The following is a 9,814-nucleotide window of genomic DNA, read 5'->3' as shown; positions in this document are numbered from 1 at the left end:
TTAAAAAAACTTGTTCTTTGTTTTAGCAGTTCTTATTCAATAACATGCAAAAAACCTGAAGTAAAACATTTTGACTACAATTGTTCTAAACTTCACTCCCAACCCGCCTTAATGCACAAATACATAGCTCAAATTTATATCTTCCCACTTTTTCCCACTTTTGTTTCAACCCGTGTTCCCGTACATTGAACAAACCGTGAAAAAATCAAGGGAAAGAAAAAAATCGTGAGAAATATATAATTTGGTAAATATATTTGCACATTAATAGGGTGAGGGGTAAGTATAGTGGGGTAGGGGTAAGTATATATATATAATATATATATATATATATATATATATATATATATATATATATATATATATATGTATATATATATCTATATATATAAAAATAAGTTGTCTGTCTGTCTGTCAGGTGACGTCATGTTTCTGTGTTGACTGACGTCATGAATTTAGTTGTCGTCATTTTTGCTTTGACGGTGATACAACATTAACAGCTTTTTTTTTTGCTTTGCAAAAATGATTCTTTTGCAAAAAAACTGCTGTATACTGAAGTGCCTTCGTATTACACGTGGAATACTAAAAATAAAGTATTTGAACGTCGAAAACAGGGTAAGTCAGTCGACGGCCAACCTACCATCTTCAAAGATACCACGATAGGAAGACTCTACACCGTTCACCCCAATCAACATGAATGCTTCATTCTACGCCTGCTTTTGGTGAATGTACCCGGTCCGACATCCTTTGAGTATTTGAGAACTGTAAACGGTACTATACATGACACTTACCGTAGTGCATGCCAAGCTCTGAATTTATTGGAGAATGACCAACACTGGATAACTGCATCAATGACGCGTGCGAAACGTCAACCCCAAGTCAAATTCGTGCATTGTTTGGCATCATTTTAACAACTTGCTCTCCATCAGCTCCTACAGAGTTATGGGAAAAATATAAGTCAAAAATGTCCGAAGATATACTCCATCGAAACAGTTAGAGACGTCAGATATGACTTTTGATTTTACATCAGAAATTTATAACTACACTTTAGTTATTATAGAAGATTTGTGCGTACGTATGGCAAACAAACCTCTTCAGGATTTGGGAATGCCTTTACCTAACCGTATCGCTGCTGTTTCGACATGTGTAGAATTGGATCGTGAACAAAGTTACAGTACGAGTGATCTATTGTCGTATGTACAAAATAACATTTCCAAGTTAACGTCGGAACAAAAAGACATTTATGATACGATAATGCATTGTGTTGATAACAACGTTGGAGAAATTTTCTTTTTGGATGCGCCAGGAGGTACTGGTAAAACATTTATGATAAAACTGATTCTGGCATCAATTCGATCAAAAAATGATATAGCGTTGCCAATTGCGTCGTCCGGAATAGCCGCAACATTGCTGCCTGGTCGAAGAACTGCTCATTCCGCTTTGAAATTGCCTCTGAATTTGCATTCTACAGAAACTCCCACGTGCAATATTTCCAAATCATCTGGGATGGGTAAAGTATTGCAGCAATGCAAACTTATTATTTGGGATGAGTGCACAATGGCACACAAAAAATCGCTCGAGGCTCTGGATCAATGCTTGAAAGATTTGAGAGGGAAGTCGAAACCCTTTGGCAGCACATTAATATTGCTTGCGGGAGATTTCAGGCAAACACTACCTATAATACCTAGATCAACTCCTGCAGACGAAATGAATGCTTGCCTGAAAAATTCTAATTTATGGGCACACGTAAAAATATTAAAATTAACTACAAATATGCGTGTCCGATTGCAAAACGATGACTGGTCAAACATTTTCAGATCAATTGCTGACAATTGGAAACGGAAAGCTCCCAGTAGACTCAATTTCAGGACGTATACAACTACCTGCTGATTTCTGTAATTTAGTGACGTCCAAAAATGAATTGATTGAAAAAGTATTTCCGAATATTCTAAAAAATTATAAAAATAATAAATGGCTAAGTGAAAGAGCGATTCTCGCACCCAAAAATATAGAAGTCCACGAAATCAACAATATTGTTTTGACCAAGATTCGAGACCAGGCAGTCCTTTACAAGTCAGTCGACACAGTTTTGGAACCAAATGAAGCGGTTAATTATCCATCTGAATTTTTAAATTCCATAGATCTTTCAGGGTTTCCACCACACGTGCTACAACTAAAAATAGGCATACCAATAATACTTTTAAGAAATATAAACCCACCAAAGCTTTGCAATGGCACTCGACTTGCCGTAAAAAAAAACAATGGAAAACCTAATAGAGGCCACAATCTTGACAGGGCCTTTTGAGGGTGAGGCTGTTCTTATTCCTCGCATTCCCATGATTCCAACGGATCTGCCTTTTCAATTTAAAAGATTGCAATTCCCAATTCGATTAGCATTTGCAATCACCATTAACAAAGCTCAAGGTTAATCATTAGAAAAATGTGGTATAGATCTTAGTACTGATTGTTTTTCCCATGGACAATTGTACGTTGCATGTTAGAGGGTCGGTAAACCTGACGATCCATTTATATGCAGCGACAATTGGACAGCGAAGAATGTTGTTTATTCGCAAGTTTTACGCAGTTAATTTGTATTGTATCTATCTATCTATCTATCTATATAAAAACGAGTTGTGTGTATGCATGTTTGTTTGTTTGTAAAAAGAGCGTTTGCATATGATGTCATTATTAGTACATACGGCTTTGTATATGCAGAGACAATGGGAAAGCCAAGAATGTTGTATATTCGCAATTTTTACGTAGTTTAACTCCTGCAGACGAAATGAATGCTTGCCTAAAAAATTCTAATTTATGGGCACCGTAAAAATATTAAAATTAACTACAAATATGCGTGTCCGATTGCAAAACGATGACTCTGGTCAAACAGTAGACTCACTTTCAGGACGTATACAACTACCTGCTGATTTCTGTAATTTAGTGACGTCCAAAAATGAATTGATTGAAAAAGTATTTCCGAATATTCTAAAAAATTATAAAAATAATAAATGGCTAAGTGAAAGAGCGATTCTCGCACCAAAAAATATAGACGTCCACGAAATCAACAATATTGTTTTGACCAAGATTCGAGACCAGGCAGTCCTTTACAAGTCAGTCGACACAGTTTTGGAACCAAATGAAGCGGTTAATTATCCATCTGAATTTTTAAATTCCATAGATCCTTCAGGGTTTCCACCACACGTGCTACAACTAAAAATAGGCGTACCAATAATACTTTTAAGAAATATCAACCCACCAAAGCTTTGCAATGGCACGCGACTTGCCGTAAAAAAACAATGGAAAACCTAATAGAGGCCACAATCTTGACAGGGCCTTATGAGGGTGAGGCTGTTCTTATTCCTCGCATTCCATGATTCCAACGGATCTGCTTTTTCAATTTAAAAGATTGCAATTCCCAATTCGATTAGTATTTGCAATCACCATTAACAAAGCTCAAGGTCAATCATTAGAAAAATGTGGTATAGATCTTAATACTGATTGTTTTTCCCATGGACAATTGTACGTTGCATGTTCGAGGGTCGGTAAACCTGACAATGTATTTATATGCAGCGACAATTGGACAGCGAAGAATGTTGTATATTTGCTAGTTTTACGCAGTTAATTTGTATTGTATCTATCTATCTATCTATCTATATAAAAACGAGTTGTGTGGATGCATATTTGTTTGTTTGTAAAAAGAGCGTTTGCATATGACGTCATTATTAGTACATACGGCTTTGTATATGCACAGACAATGGGAAAGCCAAGAATGTTGTTTATTCGCAATTTTTACGTAGTTTGAAACACATATATAAATCTATCTATATTCACAGGTGGGACACAGGGACACAACTACAATGGCGCATAACTAATATGGCGCGTAACGACTTACGCGCGCGGGGGGGCTTGGGGGGGCGCGAAGCGCCACCCCAACAGCTAGTATATATATATATATATATATATATATATATTCACCCAACAAATCTGATCTTGCGTCGAGCGATTACCCTCCGTTTCTCCACCTCAAGCAACACCTCAGTGATAACCGTTATAACGATGATGACGATGTAAAAACGGCAGGGAATTCTTGGTTATCGGAACATGCGGCAATCTTTTAACAGAGGTTACTTTAAAATTAGTTGAGAGTTATGAAAGGTGTTTGAACAAACTTGGCAACTATGCCATTAAATAGAGTAAATTGTGTTCTTTCTGGAAATAGATTTACTTTTTTTGAAGTAACCTTCCGATGTGTACTTATCTTCAAACGGGCTCTTCCCCCCTCCCCACGCTCGTAAGTCGTTACGCGCCGTTGTAGTTGTGTCCCTGTGTCCCACTGTGAATATAGAAAGATATATATATATATATATATATATATATATATATATATATATATATACTAGCTGTTGGGGTGCGCTTCGCGCCACCCCAACACCTAGTTGGTGGGGCGCTTCGCGCCCCCCCCAAGCCCCCCCGCGCGCGTAAGTCGTTACGCGCCATAATAGTTACGCGCCATTGTAGTTGTGTCCCTATGTCCCACCTGTGAATATAGATATATATATATATATATGGTTTTAACTACGTAAAACTTGCGAATATACAACATTCTTTGCTGTCCCATTGTCTTTGCATATAAATAGATTGTCAGGTTATCCCCCTGTTTCCCCCGGTGTCCCCGTTGTAGTTGTGTCCCTGTGTCCCGGTCGTCATTTATATTCCCTGTGTCCCGGGTCCCGGTCATCATTTGTATCCCGGTGTCCCGGTCTGTATATACATTCGTTTTTTAGTTTTGTTTTTCTCCTTTATTTTTTTCCTTTTTTTTCTTTTTTAGTTTATTTAGATTTTTAGATTTTTTAGTTTTTTTATTAGTTTTTAGTTTTTTTTTCTTTTTAGTTTTTTTGTAGTTTTTACCTTCTTTTTAGTTTTGTTAATTTTTTTTTTTACTTGTGTCCTGGTCGTCATTTATACTCCCTGTGTCCCGGTGCTTTGTTGATTGCTAATCGAACATTCCTTTTGTCCTGGTCGCTTTCTCTTTGAGTGTCGTCATTTATTTTTTTCTTTTTTAGTTCTTTTAGTTTTTACCTTTTTTAGTTTTTTTTTAGTTTTTAGTTTTTTTAGTTTTTTACCTTTTTTTAGTTTTTTTAGTTTTTTAGCTTTTTTATTTTTTTTATTAGTTTTTAGTTTTTTTGTAGTTTTTGCCTTTTTTTTTAGTTTTTTGTCCTGGTCGCTTTCTCTTTGAGTGTCGTCATTTATTAGTTTTTTCCTTTTTTTTTTTAGTTTTTTATTGGTTTTTACCTTTATTTTAGCTTATTTTTCAGTTTTTTCCTTTTTTTTAGTTTTTTTTTATTTTTTATTTTTTTTAGTTTTTTACCTTTTTTTAGTTTTTTTAGTTTTTTTAGTTTTTTAGCTTTTTTACTTTTTTTATTAGTTTTTAGTTTTTTTTTGTAGTTTTTGCCTTTTTTAGTTTTTTCAGTTTTTTTTTTAGTTTTTTATTGGTTTTTACCTTTATAGTTTTTTTAGTTTTTTAGCTTTTTTATTTTTTTTATTAGTTTTTAGTTTTTTTTGTAGTTTTTGCCTTTTTTTAGTTTTTTCAGTTTTGACGTCACCTAATCCAGTTTTTTCAGGTGACGTCACCTGACACATCCATCCACACATCCATCCACACATCCACACACAGACAACTTATTTTTATATATATAGATATATATATATATATATATATATATATATATATATATATAAAATATATATATATATATATATATATATATATATATATATATATATATAAATAAGTTTTACATATAAATATAAAACTTAACGTTGTTGTATATAAATATAAAACGTCGTCATTTATATATAAGTTTTTAACTACGTAAAACTTGCGAATATACAACATTCTTCGATGTCCCATTGTTTGTGCATATAAATAGATTGTCAGGTTTACCAACTCTTGAACATGCAACATAAAATTGTCCATGGGAAAAACAATCCGTATTCAGATGTATACCTGATTATTCTAATGATTGCCCCTGAGCTTTGTTGATGGTGATTGGTAATCGAAAATTCCCTGTGTCCCCTTCTTCATTTATATATCCCCCTGTGCCCCCGGCATCCCCCTTGTAGTTGTGTCCCTGTGTCCCGGTCGTCATTTATATTCCCAGTATCCCGGTTGTCATTTGTGTCCCAATATCCCAGTCTATAATTTGTCTTTGAGCGTCCCAGTCGTCATTTATATTCCCTGTGTCCCGGTCTTCATTTGTGTCCCGGTCTGTAATTTATCTTTGAGTGACCCGGTCGTCATTTATATCCCCTGTGTCCCGGTTTTTAGTTTTCTTTTTCTCCTCTATTTTTCAGTTTTTTTACTTTTTTTAGTTTTTTTTCTTTTTCAGTTTTTAGTTTTTTTATTAGTTTTTGTTTTTTTCTTTTTTGTTTTTTTTTTTGTAATTTTACCTTTTTTTAGTTTTTTTAGTTTTTTCTTTTTTAGTTTTTTAGTTTTTTTAGTATTTTCTTTTTAGTTTTGTTTTGTAATTTTTGCCTTTTTTAGTTTTTTTTTCTTTTTTTTTTTTTAATGCTAAAGCCAAGGTTCGAACCTGGAACCTATCGGACCTGGAACCTGGAACATAACGCTTCACCAACTCAGCTACTTCGGCTTGAATACATTCGTTTTTGAATTGGTATATGATGAAATAATTCAGACGTCATATAATGACGTCATATTGTGATTCCTTGGCACGCTTTCTGCTCTTACTCTCTCTATCAGCCGCAAGCCTGTTTTCTTGCTGTTCTTGTGATTCCTCGGCACGCTTTCTTTTCTTACTTTCTCTATCAGCCGCAATTTTTTTGGCATAGACTCTTTGAGCAACTAAACATTTTTCCGTCCACGATCTTCTTACAATTAAAAATTTTTCTTTCAACGATTTTCTTAAATACCTTTAATGACGTCATCGTCATAACAAACATGACGACAACGAACTTCATGACGACATGAAGACATAATGACATGACGTCACTCGACCCTAACATCGCGCCACCCTAACACCTAGTTGGTGGGGGCACTTCGCGCCCCCCCAAACCCCCCCGCGCGCGTAAGTCGTTACGCGCCATTGTAGTTGTGTCCCTATGTCCCACCTGTGAATATAGGTAGACATATATATATATATATATATATATGTTTTTAACTACGTAAAACTTACGAATATACAGCATTCTTTGCTGTCCCATTGTCTGTGCATATAAACAGATTGTCAGGTTTACCGAGACTTGAACATGCAACATATAATGGTCCATGGGAAAACAATCCGTATTCAGATCTATATCTCATGATTCTAATGATTGCCCTTGAGCTTTGTTGATGGTGATTACTAATCGACCATTTCCTGTGTCGCCGTCGTCATTTATATATCCCCCTGTGCCCCCCGGCGTCCCCGTTGTAGTTGTGTCCCTGTGTCCCGGTCGTCAGTTAGATTCCCTGTGTCCCGGTCGTCATTTGTGTCCCGGTGTCCCAGTCTGTGATTTCTCTTTGAGTGTACCGGGCGTCATTTATATTCTTTGTGTCCCGGTGTCCCGGTCTGTATATACATTCATTTTTGAATTGGTCTTTTTTTAGTTTTTAGTTTTTTACCTTGTTTTTTAGTTTTTTTAGTTATACCTCATGATTCTAATGATTGCCCTTGAGCTTTGTTGATGGTGATTGCTAATCGAACATTCCCTGTGTCCCCGTCGTCATTTATATATCCCCCTGTGCCCCCAGCGTCCCCGTTTTAGTTCTGTCCCTCAGTCCCGGTCGTCATTTATATTCCCTGTGTCCCGGTCCTCATTTGTATCCCGGTGTCCCGGTCTGTATATACATTCGTTTTTGAAATGGTATATAATGAAATAAATTTTTCTATTTTTCCCCTTTTTTTCTTTTTAGTTTTTTTTTATTTTTATTTTTTTTAGTTTTGTTTTTCTCCTTTATTTTTCATTTTTTTTCCTTTTTTCTTTTTTTTCTTTTTTCGTTTTTTTTTAGTTTTTTGGCTTTTTTAGTTTTTATATTAGTTTTTAGTTTTTTCTTTTTAGTTTTTTTGTGGTTTTTACCTTTTTTTTAGTTTTTTTAGTTTTTTTACTTATGTCCTGGTCGTCATTTATACTCCCTGTGTCCCGGTCGTCATTTGTGTCCCGGTGCTTTGTTGATGGTAATTGCTAATCGAACATTCCTTGTGTCCCGGTCGCTTTCTCTTTGAGTGTCCCGGTCGTCATTTATATTCCCTATGTGCCGGTGTCCCGGTCGTCATTTGTGTCCCGATGTCCCGGTCTGTAATTTCGTCAGTCGGAAACATGATGTCAGTCGACACACAAACATGACGTCACTCGACAGACACACACACACACACAGACAACTTATTTTTATATATATAGACATAGACTAGCTGTTGGTGTGGCGCTTCGTGCCAACCCAAGTTGGTCGTCCCAGCTAGTTGGTGGGGGCGCTTCGCCCCCCCCCAACCCCTGCGTGCGCGTCGTTACGCGCCATATTAGTTATCGCGCCATTGTAGTTGTGTCCCTGTGTACCACCTATGAATATAGATAGATTTATATATGTGTTTTGAACTACGTAAAACTTGCGAATATACAACATTCTTGGCTTTCCCATTGTCTGTGCATATACAAAGCCTTATGTACTTATAATGACGTCATATGCAAACGCTCTTTTTACAAACAAATAAACATGCATACACACAACTCGTTTTTATATAGATAGATAGATAGATAGATACAATACAAATTAACTGCGTAAAACTTGCGAATATACAACACTCTTCGCTGTCCAATTGTCGCTGCATATAAATACATTGTCAGGTTTACCGACCCTCGAACATGCAACGTACAATTGTCCATGGGAAAAACAATCAGTATTAAGATCTATACCACATTTTTCTAATGATTGACCTTGAGCTTTGTTGATGGTGATTGCAAATGCTAACCGAATTGGGAATTGCAATCTTTTAAATTGAAAAGGCAGATCCGTTGGAATCATGGGAATGCGAGGAATAAGAACAGCCTCACCCTAAAAGGCCCTGTCAAGATTGTGGTCTCTAATACTTTTTCCATTGTTTTTTTTTACGGCAAGTCGCGTGCTATTGCAAAGCTTTGATGGGTTTATGTTACGTAACAATATTATTAGTACGCCTATTTTTAGTTGTAGCACGTGTGGTGGAAACCCTGAAAGATCCACGGAATTTAAAAATTCAGATGGATAATTAACCGCCTCATTTGGTTCCAAAACTGTGTCGACTGACTTGTAAAGGACTGCCTGGTCTCGAATCTTGGTCAAAACAATATTGTTGATTTCGTGGACGTCTATATTTTTGGGTGCAAGAATCGCTCTTTCACTTAGCCATTTATTATTTTTATAATTGTTTAGAATATTTGGAAATACTTTTTCAATCAATTCATTTTTGGACGTCATTAAATTACAGAATTCAGCAGGTAGTTGTATACGTCCTGAAATTGAGTCTACTAGGAGCTTTCCTTTTCCAATTGCCAGCAATTGATCTGAAAATGTTTGACCAGAGTCATCGTTTTGCAATCGGACACGCATATTTGTAGTTATTTTTAATGTTTTTACGTGTGCCCATAAATTAGAATTTTTCAGGTAAGCATTCATTTCGTCTGCAGGGGTTGATCTAGGTATTATAGGTAATGTTTGCCTGAAATCTCCCGCAAGCAATATTGATGTGCTGCCAAAGGGTTTCGAATTCCCTTGCAAATCTTTCAAACATTGGTCCAGAGCCTCGAGCGATTTTTTGTGTGCCATTGTGCACTCGTCCCAAATAATAAG

Source organism: Artemia franciscana, unplaced genomic scaffold, assembly GCF_032884065.1.
Source record: "Artemia franciscana unplaced genomic scaffold, ASM3288406v1 Scaffold_1715, whole genome shotgun sequence".
In the NCBI taxonomy this organism is placed as follows: Eukaryota; Metazoa; Arthropoda; class Branchiopoda; order Anostraca; family Artemiidae; genus Artemia; species Artemia franciscana.
The sequence above is the reverse complement of the archived record's forward strand: the minus strand, read 5'-3'. Positions refer to the sequence as shown.